At 33.9% G+C, this 14,733-nt stretch overlaps 1 long non-coding RNA gene across 1 annotated transcript; it reads right to left on the bottom strand.

Moving 5' to 3' along the window:
* Positions 1-14,001: 14,001 nt before the first annotated feature.
* LOC107847126 lies at positions 14,002-14,517 on the bottom strand. The gene is made up of 2 exons (XR_001667318.2): positions 14,399-14,517; positions 14,002-14,325 (listed from the first exon to the last, which is right to left on the bottom strand). It is a non-coding gene; the product is annotated as an uncharacterized LOC107847126 (long non-coding RNA).
* Positions 14,518-14,733: the final 216 nt, after the last annotated feature.

Here is a 14,733-nt window from a genome sequence, read left to right as displayed (position 1 = left end):
GAATTTTCTAAACATGATCCACTCAAAGTTTGACAAGATAAGTATTCCCTCTGTCTCAAATTATCCGTCCCAAATTTTTTTATTTGATTTCCCATTTTACTTATCCTTTTTCATTAATTAAGAAGAGACAAAAAATCTTTTTCCATGTTTTACCCTTTGCGTTAATTACTTTTTCTCAAATTAAAATGTAAACATAATTTAATAGGGGTACTATGGTAAACTAGGCATGTTATTAATTATTTTTCTTAATTAATGTCTCATCTCAGTTTGGGACGGGTAATTTGGGACGGATGGAGTACAAATTAAATTATGGTCAAACGAATTATTTTTCAGTAGAAAACTAATTTTTTAGTAGAAAATTAATAAATATTTAATTGAATTTTCTAAACGTTATCCACACAAAGTTTGACTAGATAAGTAAAAATTAAATTATGGTCAAACAAATGTTTTTTCAGTAGAAAATTAATAAATATTTTAATGAATCTTCTAAACATGATTTATAGAAAATTTGATCAGATAAGCATAGATTAAATTATGACCAAACTAATCATATTTTACTGAAAAAAATAGTCATTTTTTAGAACAATATTTTAATAATTTTTCTAAACATGATCTATACAAAGTTCGAAAAGAAGTTTGGTTCAATATCAAGCGCTACTTTATTTTTTGAACGTAAAAATATTCTTTTCCATCTGATTTTTTTTTTCAACCATTTTTCAAATATTGAGACAAGGGTCAAAACGACTCTTAGGGTAGCTTGATAGAGTGTATAATAACAATGCCAAATATAATATATTAATAATGCTGATATTATTAATTTTTGTATTAGTTATGCATGCATTAATTATATTGAGCGTAGACACCTAATTTTGTCCCTCCCGAAGACCCAAGGTATCAATTTTTACCTCATTTTACCATGTGTCCTACCCCATGTAATTATACCCTGCAAAAATGTAAAAACAACTACTTTAAACAAACTCCCTAACAAACTTTATCCTACCCAACAAACCTACCCCACACCCCTATACCCCTAACCCCACCCCATACCTTTACCCTCACCAACCTCTACCCCACTCACGGGAATTCCATTTTTGTTTTCAAGTGAAAAGGAAACATACACATCCATTTTTGTTTCCGGGGAATATATACACATAACAAATCACAAATAGAGGGGCCCACAGGAGATTCCTTTGGCTTCTTTTTTGCCAAATAAAAATAAGAGGGCCCACGGATTTGGATCCACTTATTCACATATATACGCCTAATCATCATCTAGGAGGGGGATAGAGAAAAGAAAAAAAAGCTCTCCATTTTTGTTCCAATTTTTAGCTCACGATACGCACACATACATATGCAAAAATCACACACACACACACACGAGAATCAGAGAGATTAAGAGGAGTGAACAGCGAAGAGAGGGAGGGAGATAGGTCGAGAAAGTCAAAGAAGAGATAAAAAAAGGAATAAAAATGGACTGAAATTCAAAAAGGGTCGATCGAAATAGTGATACCGGTGATAGATCCGGTTTATTTTGTGTTTTTTCTGGCGAAATCTTCTCCATAATCGGTTTAAATTCATCAAGTTGACTCACCCAGTCTCAAAATTCCCCTCAAAATCTCTACGTTTCCTCGATTTTTAGGCGTAATCTCGATGGAAAACGCTGAAGTCACCGGACTCCGACCCTTTCCCGTCGATTCTTCCCGCCGTTCGAGCTCACCGGAGCTTTAGTTGCATGGTTTTCTTTAGTTTTCTTCCCATTTTTCTGGTTTTACGTGGGTAACTGTTCTTCGGGATTCTTAGTTCAACTCGAATTTTGAGGTTATCGTGTGTTCGGCTGATTCTTGACTGATTTAGAGAGTTGAGATCTCATTGGGATTCTTCAAGGTTCTTGGATGGGCTCCTATTTCTCTTATCAAGTCAATCGAAAGCTCTTGAGGTCCAACTCTAACTTTTCTCCTTTTAATTTTTTCCGTGATTACGAATGATTTGTATGTTTGAACATATTTGAATCCTTGTTGGTTGCTTGTTTGATGTTGGAATGGAGGTGAAAACTTTGTTGTTGAATTGTGTATAGAACTAGTTTAATTATTTTGAGAATGAATTCGGGAAGGGATTAAAAAATTCGTAAAAGTGAACACCGACTTGTGTTGATTAATTCGTTTTTGTTGATGTGAAATGCACGTTAAACTCTTCGAACCTGGTAGTATCATGTCTTAGGCCGGGCATCATCAAGTAAATTCTAGGTTTGGGTAGGCAAAAGTAGGACTTGTGATTTTGTTTGATTAAAATGTTTGTTGAATGGATTTGATTTTATGAATTTGATTCAAGTGTATTCATTGTCCGGGGAATGCCCTGAGGTTTTATGTACTTATTCACCAGGGAATACCCCGAGGCATCTTGTACTCGTAGGACGTTCGCGATGAAGGCCCGATGCGTCGGGTAGAACATTAGTCTAGGATTAGTTTAGAATAGAATTTACATTTTCGTATTTTTCTATTTTTTGGGACTGTATAATTTGGACTGGACATTATTTTGGTCTTGAATTTTGTTTGATTTGTTTTGTTTTGCTTGTTTTGTGAGTTTATGTGGTTTATACATTTTATAGTGTCAAAATTAGCCGATACATTCCACCGAGCGACCGTGGTCGAACCACGGGATCGAGGAGTACCTAACACCTTTCCCTCGGTCAACAGAATTCTTTAGCCGAAATCTCTGTTCGTAAATCAGTCTTAAAGAGTCAAATCATTTTGAAGAGGATTTTCCAAAGGTGACTTAGTACACCGGATTATGCCAAGTGGCAACTCTGAGTTTAAATGAAAATAATCCTTTTTGAAACAATTCATTATTTTTGTCACTTTAATAATAATAAAACCTTTTCGAACTTAAAATCACAATTCTTTTTGGGAGTTAAAAAAAGGGTGTGACAGCTCTGGCGACTCTGTTAGGAAATTTTTCAGAATTCGAGTTTATTTTTAGAGTTGTATCGGCTTAGTTTGATATTATGGGTGGATAAACATTGTTTGTGTTATCATTTGTTGTTTATTTTATCATTGTTGAGTGCTACGTGTTTACAGTTTTTCTCTTGTGTGTTACTGCATTATATCTGGCATCATGTGCATAATCCAAGTCAATTCTTTCTGTAACAAGTCCTGGAGTGCACGTCGTGCGCACGAACTCTAGTTGAGTCACCCTTATTTTAGGAGGGGGAGCCATTGGGTGTATGGAGTAGGTGGAAAGCAAAGTAGCCACTATCGACCATATGCTCCCCGAACGGTCTTGTAAGTGAACCACAACGTAGGTTAGCCTTTAGGTCATGTTTATGTGCATCATATTGAGACCTAGAGGGGCCCACTTGGTATTTTGTAGGAGACTCTCCTCTAAAACATCCCTACGTGCTAATTGTTGCATTTTTTTAGGGTAACAGGGTTATTTGACGAACTGATTTAGGGAAAGCATGAGCTAGAATTTAAAAAAGAGGTGTGTAGGCATGGAAAAAAAAAGGAAAAAAAGAGAAAAGGTGAGCAAAAAAAAATATTTCGTAGTTTGTTTAGAGTTCTTTATGACTTTCGTTTTTCACAATTTAAAAATCCAAAAAGATTTTTTACCCTTTTTACACTCATTTTCCAAAAAAAATCAAAACATCAAAAAGATTTTTCTCTGTCTTCTTTAGCATGCATTCACAATTCAAAAACTCCAAAAAGATTTTTTTCATTCATAGGAGTTTTTATAAAAGAAAAATACAAAAAAAAAAAAAAAAATTGTAGGAGTTTTGTACATTTCACGAAAATACCAAAAAGATTTTTCTTTCATAGTTGTTGGTGTCATTTTTATGTGAAGTGTCAAATTGAAAATTCTAAAAGATTTTATTGACGTTTTGCATCTTCTGTTGGTGCTCGTGTCTCTCAAGTCAGTGTGTTAGTTATTTAATCCTTAATTGTCCAATCTGGATGAACTACGCACCCCTGATTCTCCTCTCTCGGGAGTGAGATACGTAGGCAGCCTACTATAGGTTCGGGGATTTTATTTAAAAAATCCAAAAAGATTTTCTTCACTCTTCATTTAGAATAGGTGTTTCATACATGTCTTGAAAAGAAAATTACAGAAAAAAAAAGAATTTTTTTTTCTCAATAGTCGTAAATTTCATTTTTTGTTGATCTTATCTCAAAAATTCAATAAGATTTTCTTCACTCTTTATTTAGACTAAGTGTTTCATATACATCTTTAAAAGAGAATTACAAAAAGATTTTTCTTTAATAGGTTCAAATTTCATTTTTATATGAAATTCAAAATTAAAAATCCAAAAAAAATTTTCTTTGGTAATCATAGGTTTCATTTTGTAAAGGAATTTTAAACGTGAAAAATGCAAAAAGAGTCTATTCTTTTGACAATTTGTTATTTTCTTCTCTTTTTAAAGTTTCAAGAAAAGAAAAAAAAGAAAGGAAAAAATTTTAATTGGTCATTTTGGCAAAACTTCACGAACTACGCACACCTGATTCTCCTCTTTCGGGGTGAGATACGTAGGCGCCCTTCTTGGGTTCGGTGATATTTTATAAAAGAAAAAAAAAGGTTTTGAAGAAAATATTGAACTCTAACATATTTGTTGCCTCTTGTTCAGTTAGTTTAAGGTGGTTGGTTTGTGGCTTCCTGGATGGTCCTCCATATCACAACAAATCCAATGGAGGGTTAGTTGTGTCCAACAAGGATATAGAGAGTGGCATCATGGATGAAATAAAGAGTCAAGAAATTGAGAGTTTAAAGAAAGAGAATTTGAGACTGAGACAACAAATGATGGAAATGTACCGAGCTTGGGCCAGTGGGCTGCCTCCACCCCCGTTCCCCACTTTGACGCTGCAAATACCTTGAGTCTTCCACCAAAATTGTAAAGTCAGTTTCCTTCTGTTGTTGATGCACCACCGTATGCCTCAGAATCCATTCCACATCAAATGCACCTCAATACTTCCACCACTCTTTCTTTAGCTACTCAGTATAAGTCTACCACATTCACAGCACCACATACCGTCTGTGCTTTTGTTGCTCAACCTTCTACTAAGGCTTTCACTTTGGCTATCAATCCAACGATTGTGCTTCCACAGTCCACTAGTGAATCCACGTTCAATACTCTTGATGACCATTTTTATACTCTTGAGCCTACCGTTGAATTAAGTGGACCATCAAAATTTCTTACTAAGAAGCCTAGCATGCTAGAAGGGCCAGAGGAAATGGTTGGGAAAGTTAAGAGTATAGAAAATTATAGGAAAAGTTTCTTGGGACTTGTAGGCTATGAAGATGTTTCATACAAAAACTGGGGCATGTTGTCAAGTGTTAACCTTCCTCCAAGCTATGAGACATCAAAATTTGAGGAGCTTGGTGGACAGCATGATTTCGTGAATCATTTAGGATAATATTGCAAGAAACTGAAGGAAAGAAGAAGGAAAACACACCTATTGTCGTGCCAGGACCAAATCATAGTTTAAGAGGTCCAACTCACCAATAATGTTAGCCTCAATCTCGAGCTTACATATCAAATCCACTTACTCATCTGCAATAAGGTTCCTCTTTTCAAAATCCAAGGAGTTTCATTCTACTTCCTCAATGTCCTTTGAAAAATGCACAATTGTGTACCCATCCGTCTTCTTATCCACAATGGCATGCATCTATCCCTCAACATCATCCTCCACCCCACAAATTTACCAAGGAACCTTTAAATACAAGTTTCATCCGATGCCAGAGTTTACAAGGAGGAGGAAGAAAAAGGATAATTTCACTCCTAATGGGTAATCCTATGCCAGTTTTTTCCAGAGATTGAGATAGAGGGACATTATTACTCCTCTCCTCTGGCACACTCCTAATCAAAATTTAAGAAATTTTGATCCTAATGCACGATGTGCGTATCATTCTGATGCTCAGGGTCATAGTATTGAAGATTGTCGAGATTTGAAAAGAGAAATTGAAAAGATGATTCAAGATGGATCAATTATGGTGCAGAACATTGACAGTTCGGGAAGCTCCAGTCATGTTGATAGGCAAACCAGTGGCTAAGTTGTTAGACTGAGTAATTGAGAAGTCACCCCTCTTCCTACTAGGAAGAGGTCTGGTAGTTTGTTTTGTTTGCAGTTTTCCAAAGTATTTTAGGGTTGTAGTTTGGGATTTATATTTTTTTGTCCCTTTGTCATTTATGTTTGAACCCTTTATCTTTTATTTCAATTAAATAGAGTGTCCCTTTTTCCCTTTATGTTCAAATATATGTTGTTTATTTGTTTTCTTCACATAGTGTATTTTATGTTGATTCTAGTGATATGACATGCTTGCGAAATTTTCAGTCAGATCTTTAAATCCAATTTAACCATAAAATGTTGAATCAGAGGTTTAAGTTAGAAAAAGAGAGCATCTAAGGAAATAGGTAGAGTGTTGAGACATTTGGTGATAAGTTGAAGCCATCTTTGAAAATTAAGGCACTTATTTTGAAAATCACAAGAATAACTTGGTCATCAATTAAAAGACATATCTCAATTAGGTCAAATAGTGGCTGCGTGAATAGGATAAAAATCAGCTCCACAAAATCATGAGTCATTCAATGTGAGGAATATGCAACAAAAGTGGAGTTGTATGCTAGAAAAGCGCAGAAGAAATAGTGATGCATAGACTTAGTCAAAGTTAATGCTGCAAAAGATGTCATAAATGATCTTCATCTTTCACTTCTATATTGCATGATATGTACTTGCATTTTTAAGGATTGATATGACGAAAGCATTTCATTCTGCTATCCAAACATTGTGTCATCCTTTGTTTACCCCATTTGAACTTTAGTCCTATTTTCTTTTATACCCCTTTATTGGAATCAAGATAGAGTCAGTAAAACTCAAAAGAAAATTTTTGAAAAAAAAAATTGTCCAAAAGGAAAGAAAAGAGAAGAGTATCCAAATAGGGTCAGAAAAAAATCCCAAAAAGAAAAAAAAAGAAACAAAAATCAGAATCAATCAAAAGAACAAGCTGCCAGAACTACGCGTGACCTGATTCTCCTCTCTCGGAGTGAGATATGTAGGCTGACCTACTCTGGGCTCGGTCCAACCAAATAAAAAATTTAGAATTGCCTAGTCAAAAGAAACTGGGGCATGAGTTAATCCTCATTGTTTGAGTCGATTCCAAAAGTTATAAGTCATACTCTACTTCAGGTGTCATTTAGGCCCCATGCCATTCTTTCTTTCTAACCCTATCCAAAAGCCAAGTTGCAACCAAAGTAAGACTTTCAAATCAATCTTTGAGAATGTTAAGGCTAAGCATGCAATGGATGTGATGACACATTTTGGATACTACTTATCTTCCTCGGCATAAGGAATTAAGAGAGAAATAAAAATGAGAGAGTCTTATTAGTGAAAACCCTCATGGACACCGTAAGATGATGGTAAGTTGAGAGAGATAAAAATGAGAGAGTCTTATCGGTGAGAACCCTTACGGGCACTGTGAGACAACTGTGAGTTGAAAGAAACAAAAATAAGGGAATCTTATTGGTAAAAAACCCTCTCGGATACTATAAGGCTATGTCAGGTGATAAAAGGAAATGAGAGAGGCTTGTTGGCAAAAACCCTTTAAGGCGCCACTAGCTGAATAAGGTCTCCGAATGCAATTGGCCCAAGAAAGCAACTTACTTTTAGGGTCATTAACTCAACAACAATTTGTGAGAGTTTTGGATGGAAAGATCAGGCAGTTTAATCCAATATGTATGTCATAATCATTAGAGTTGACTGTCATTTTCAGATAAACTTTTCTTTCATCCTTTTCAATGGGGACATTCATTATCATTTCTTTCTTTTCTATAGTTATATTTTTATTTTTCTTGAGTCAGTTATCCAAATAAAATCATTGTCATTTTTCTCTTGTCTTTGAGTCAAGTCTATGTCAAAATAAGTGAGAAAAGATTTCAAAACTGGCTGCCAACTTCTTCAATTGTACAAAGCAAGGCAGAAAGGCCAACGCATAAAAGAGACATGATTGTGAGCCAAAATGAGGCAAGCAGAAAGTTTTGTCAACAAATAAGTCTGGGAACTCTTGAAATACCAAGGTTCCAAGGGGTTTATCTGAGAAGCATGGCAAAGCAGAGATGCTGTGTTTGTCTCAGTCACTCTTAATAATCTGAGTTTGGTCAATGAAACAGCAAGTCAATGACACAGGCTAATGGTTGGAAGCAAGGTTAAATGTGATGATAGCAAGAGCGTTTGCCACGAAAGTCAAAGCCACAAACCAACCACCATTTTTTTATACTCACAAGTTTTCTTTGCATGAAACAGGAACACATGTTACCTTCAAATCAAGGATTTCAAAGCCTAAACATCAAGGCCCGTAATTTCTCACTTTTACAAATGCAAGAAGCAATGTTATTGCACGGGTTTGTAAATTAAATCATAGTAAAAATTCATTATCTTATATCCCTCAGAGAAACACTTTCTGGTCCAAGGATTTCAGTTTTCATTTGTTGGGTGATACACTTCTTAAATTGAACCTTCACTTCTAGAAGACGTACCTTTTAGTCGAGTCATTCCCCTGATTCCTATAAGACGTACTTTTTAATCGAGTCATTTCCTTTGATTCCTGTAAGACGTACCTTTTAGTCGAGTCATTCCCCTTATTCCTATAAGACGTACCTTTTAGTCGAGTCATTCATTTTAATTCATATAAGACGTACCTTTTAGTCAAGTCATCCCCTTTGATTCCTATTAGACATACCTTTTAGTCAAGTCATTCCCCGTGATTCCTATAAGACGTACCTTTTAGTTGAGTCATTCCCCTTGACCCCTAGAAGATGAACCTTTTAGTTGAGTCACTCCCTTTGATTCCTATAAAATGTACCTTTTAGTCGAGTCATTCCCCTTAACCCCTATAAGACGTATCTTTTAGTCGAGTCATTCCCTTTGATTCCTATAAGATGTACCTTTTAGTCGAGTCATTCCCTTTGATTCCTATAAGACGTACCTTTTAGTCGAGTCATTCCCTTTGATTCCTATAAGATGTACCTTTTAATCGAGTCATTCCCCTTGATTCCTATAAGACGTACCTTTCAGTCAAGTCATCTCCCTTGATTCCTATAAGACATACCTTTTAGTCGAGTCAACTCCCTTGACCCCTAGAAAGCGTACCTTTTAGTCGAGTCATCTCCCTTTATTCCTATAAGACATACCTTTTAGTCGAGTCAACTCCCTTGACCCCTAGAAGACGTACCTTTTAGTCGAGTCATCTCCCTTGATTCCTATAAGACATACCTTTTAGTCGAGTTATTTCCCTTGACCACTAGAAGTCATATCTTTTAGTCGAGTTATTCTCCTTAATTCCTATAATAATGTGACTTTCACAAAAGTCCTTTGATGATAAACTGGGGCAAAATTTAATTTTGTTGTTTGGAAATTCACTTTTCTAGAAAATGATCTCTTTATATAATCTTTGTTTGGGATAATTTTCTTTTTAGTTTTGATGTGATTTCAGGAGTCCGCCTGAAGAATAGGGTGAATAAATGAAAAGTCAGGCTACATGGTGAAGAAGTTGAAATTCAAGCAACAAGGTGAAGAAACTGAAAGTCAGTAGATTGAAAAAATAGCAAGTCAGGAGCCCGCCTAGATAATAGGGTGATGAAGTTGAAAATAAAGCAGTAAGTTGAAGAAATTGCAAGTCAGGAGCCCGCCTGAAGAATAGGGTGATGAAACTCAAGTAAAAAACAAGCTGCATAGATAGGATTTTGTAATTTCATTTATGTTTTAACTTGTAATGTTCATTTTTGATGTAATAACAGAGCCGTGGACCGAAACCTCGACGGAACCTCGCTCGACTCTCCAACTCGGTATATTCCCTCTTCTTTCAGTCCTTGGGGATACCTATGACTTGATTTCCTCATAATTAGGGATTAGTATGATGTCCAAAGTCAAGACTTGGTTTTCCCCCTTCCTTCTGTTTCATGTTGTTTCTTCCTTTGACTAATGGTCGGAACAAAATTCTGTTTTGTTGTCTACTTCTTTGTATGAAAACACCTTGTGTTTACATTCAAAGGGGGCATGATGTAGACACCTAATTTTGTCCCTCCCGAAGACCCAAGGTATCAATTTTTACCCTCGTCTTACCATGTGTCCTACCCCATATAATTATACCCCGCAAAAAATATAAAAATAAAAACTTTAAACAAACTCTCTAACAAACTTTATCCTACCCAACGAACCTACCCCACACCCCTATACCCCTAACCCCACCCCATACCTACCTCACTCACGGGAATTCTATTTTTGTTTCCAAGTGAAAAAGGAGCATACACATCCATTTTTGTTTCCAGGGAATATAGACACATAACAAATCACAAATAGAGGGGCCCACAGAAGATTCCTTTGGCTTCTTTTTTGCCAAATTAAAATAAGGGGGCCCACGGATTTGGATCCACTTATTCACATATATACACCTAATCATCATCTAGGGGGGGATAGAGAAAAGAAAAAAAAGCTCTCCATTTTTGCTCTAATTTTCAGCTCACAATACACACACATACATATGCAAAAATCACACACACACATACGAGAATCAGAGAGATTAAGAGGAGTGAACAGCGAAGAGAGGGAGGGAGATAGGTTGAGATAGTCAAAGTAGTGATAAAAAAAGGGATAAAAATGAACTGAAATTCCAAAAGGATCGATCAGAATAGTGATACCGGTGATAGATCCAGTTTATTTTGTATTTTTTCTGGCGAAATCTTCCCCATAATCGGTTTAAATTCATCAAGTCGACTCACCCAGTCTCAAAATTCCCCTCAAAATCTCTACGTTTCCTTGACTTTTAGGCGTAATCTCGATGGAAAACGCTGAAGTCGCCGGACTCCGACCCTTTCCCATCGATTTTTCCCACCGTTTGAGCTCACCAGAGCTTTAGTCGCATGGTTTACTTTAGTTTTCTTCCATTTTTCTGGTTTTGCGTGGATAACTGCTCTTCGAGATTCTTAGTTCAACTCGAATTTTGGGGTTATCGCATGTTGGGCTGATTCTTGACTGATTTAGAGAGTTGAGATCTCGTTGATGTTCTTCGAGGTTCTTGGACGGGCTCCTATTTCTCTTATCAAGTCAATCGAAAGCTCTTGAGGTCCAACTCTAACTTTTCTCCTTTTAATTTTTTCCGTGATTACGAATGATTTGTATGTTTGGGCATATTTGAACCCTTGTTGGTTGCTTGTTTGATGTTGGATTGGAGGTGAAAACCTTGTTGTTGAATTGTGTATAGAACTAGTTTAATTATTTTGAGAATGAATTCGGGAAGGGATTAAAAAATTCGTAAAAGTGAACACCGGCTTGTGTTGATTAATTCGTTTTTGTTGATTTGAAATGCATGTTAAACTCTTCGAACCTGGTAGTATCATGTCTTAGGCCGGGCATCATCAGACAAATTTTAGGTTCGGGTAGGCAAAAGTAGGACTTGTGATTTTGAATGATTAAAATGTTTGTTGAATGAATTTGATTCAAGTGTATTCATTTGGCCGGGGAATGCCCTGAGGTTTTATGTACTTATTCACCGGGGAATGCCGCGAGGCATCTTGTACTCGGAGGACGTTCGCGATGAAGGCCCGATGCATTGGGTAGAGCATCAGTCTAGGATTAGTTTAGAATAGGAATTTACATTTCCGTATTTTTCTATTTTTTGTGAGGTTATGTGGTTTGTACATTTTATAGTGTCAAAATTAGCCGATACATTCTACCGAACGACCGTGGTCGAACCATGGGATCGAGGGGTGCCTAAACCTTCTCCTCGGTCAACAGAATTCCTTAGCCGGAATCTCTGTTCGTAAACCAGTCTTAAAGAGTCAAATCGTTTTGAAGAGGATTTTCCAAAGGTGACTTGGCACACCGGTGTTAAAAATCCCTTCGAACTTAAAATCACAATTTTTGGAAGTTAAAAAAGGGGTGTGACATTGAGATATTTTTACGTGTTGATTGATTTGATTTATTAAAAATAATATATATACATTATTTATATATATATATTTCATACAAAAATATCCTTCATAAATATAGTGAAAAAGATTATGAGGGCAATTATATCTTCAGACATACAAATACATGCATTGGAATCCGAAGATGTTGATACTAAATTTTACATTGGGCTGATATATGTCTCAATATACATTGATATACAAGAAAGACGATTGAAATAAAAGCTATGATGTACAAATGATATACCGGAGGTTAAAATGGATCAAAGACCATGAGAATGAAGTCCATAAATCTGACAGGTTAATGGGCCAAACTGGGGTCTAAATCTCAAACTTTGCTTCATTTTCTTGTAATATGTTGCTAGTAATTTGTACTAACTTTTTTTAATTAACCTAAGTAATTTCCTAAGACATTATCATTTTCTTATATCTGGAATTTCTTACTTAATTCATAATTTTCTCACCTTATTTTTCTTGTTTAAAATAGATTAAATTGATTCCTTCAAATTTTCTCCTTAAAATAAGTTTTCTAAAATTAACTCTTTAAATCAAGACAACATTTATTTTGTTCATATGACTAATAGTTTAACGTGTAAAAGTAATATCCTTTAAAATCTAAGAAACTATTTTTTTTTTGAAAATTTTAACTTTTCATAATTAATAAAATACTTTTAATCTAATACTCTACTAACATCTTTTTCCCAAAGACGTTTTTTTTTTTTTTATGACAAAATCGAGTTTGCTATAACAAAACAACAACGACAACAACAACATATAATAATAATAATAATAATAATAATAATAATAATAATAATAATGAAAATAGTAAGAAAATAATTAATGACGTAATCCTCTTTTCCCATAAAAGCATAGATTAATTTTTTCTTAAATTAAAAAATTTGCAGTTTAGTTTAAGAGGTCTATCTTTAATTCAAATAGAATATTTTCATATGAATGACTAAGTATCAATTTAGGTTAATAATTTTGATATTTTATATAAAATCAATTGTATGCAAAATTAGTCATTTGTTAGTCAAATTATTTCTGATAAATTATTTTCTATACGGAAGCTCTTAAGTGTCTTAAAACCTTATTAGAGTTTTAATTAAATTCTTGATCAATTTATCTTATTTTGAAAATTTATTTCTATTTTTGAATTTTTGAAATTTCTTTAAGTTTTCTTGATATTTTCTATAAAAATCAAGTAGCGACTCCGTAATTTTCTTAAAAGTTACTTCAAAATTTTCTTAAATTTTTGAAATAGTTTTAAAAAGTCAAACTCATTTTCTTTTAGATGAAATTCAAAAAGAATAAAACAATAAGTTTTTTATGAATGAACTATTTTTTTACGTAAAGGAGACTAAACATTTTTGTCATTCCCGTTTAAGTTTTAACTGAATTACTAGGGATATAGTCATGTTTGACTATATTTTCATAGTTATGTATCTATATATATAGCTCCAAGTGAACAAATACAAATTTCAGTCACTGAATGAAAGAATGAACACAATTGATAACGAAAAATTGGATACATTAACAAGAAATGATAATTAAGTTAAATAATATTGTGAATTATAATCAAATAACAAACTATAATTGTTTATTTTTCTTAAAACTACAATATTGATTCCGTAATGAGCCCTTCAATATCTAGTCTCTCTCTCTATAATCCACTTGTAAATCCAAAATCTATATCTCAATGTATTATACAAGGGAATCAACGCTATGCTTAATAAGTCTAAGTATAATATGGTCGAACAGGTGACAGTTTATGCAATAATAGTTTTTCGCATTTTCTTTTTCAAACATGAAGTTGAAGATGGGTCATCAATCTAAAATTCATGGCAATAATTTGCACTTGTTTTTTCACCATTCTTAATTTGTAATTCAAATAATGTAACTTTCTATTCATCTTAAGACTTTTAAAAAATATAATAAATTACAATAATATAAAGAAATTAAATATCATTTCCAACAGGTATATCAAATAATAAAAATAAGACAAATCATGATAAACTAATATGATTCAATAGAGTTGTATAAGACGAGAAAAGGAAAGGAAAAAATAGAAAGCTTTATTATTTGGCTAATGCCTTTTTATAAGTTGCATAGAACAAGCAACACTACTAGTTATATATTTAATTGAAATAATTCAAATCTTATTGTTGCTTTCTATTTTGGGCCCATGAAATTTACAATTCCTCAATTTATGCCTTCATCAATTTCAGCAATTTCATTTTGGGAATGTGGAGCCCAATTACAGAAGCAAAGTCCAATATTACAATGGTATTTAGGAACACCACAACGGTCTCTACAATCTTCATTTGTTTTGCAACAACAAAAATTAAAGTCCTTTGCTTTTGCCTTTGGTGAGACACCTATCATATCAAAAGTCAATATTATGTACTAACATATTGTATACTGCAAAATCAAAGCAAATAAAAAACTTACAGATTCCCATCACCATGAAGATAAGAAGAAAAGCCATTACTTTGAAAGCCATAATTTAGTATTTAGTATGCTACCACTTGAAAGTAATTTATTCTTCTCCTTTGTGCTCTATTTATACCATGTTTAGCCAGCAATCTTAATAAGAATAATATTAAATAATATAATAATAGATAAAGTTAATTTAATAGATACTCCAATTTGAAATAAATATATTCAACAGAGAATTAAATTAAATTTAAATTTTGTTCACAAAATAGCAATTAACAATTAAATTATCAAATATTACAAGAATTTATGTAAAGCAAAAGTTATATTATGGTCAAACAAATCAGTTT

This window comes from Capsicum annuum, chromosome 11, assembly GCF_002878395.1.
Source record: "Capsicum annuum cultivar UCD-10X-F1 chromosome 11, UCD10Xv1.1, whole genome shotgun sequence".
Lineage (NCBI taxonomy): Eukaryota > Viridiplantae > Streptophyta > Magnoliopsida > Solanales > Solanaceae > Capsicum > Capsicum annuum.
The sequence above is the reverse complement of the archived record's forward strand: the minus strand, read 5'-3'. Positions and strand labels throughout refer to the sequence as shown.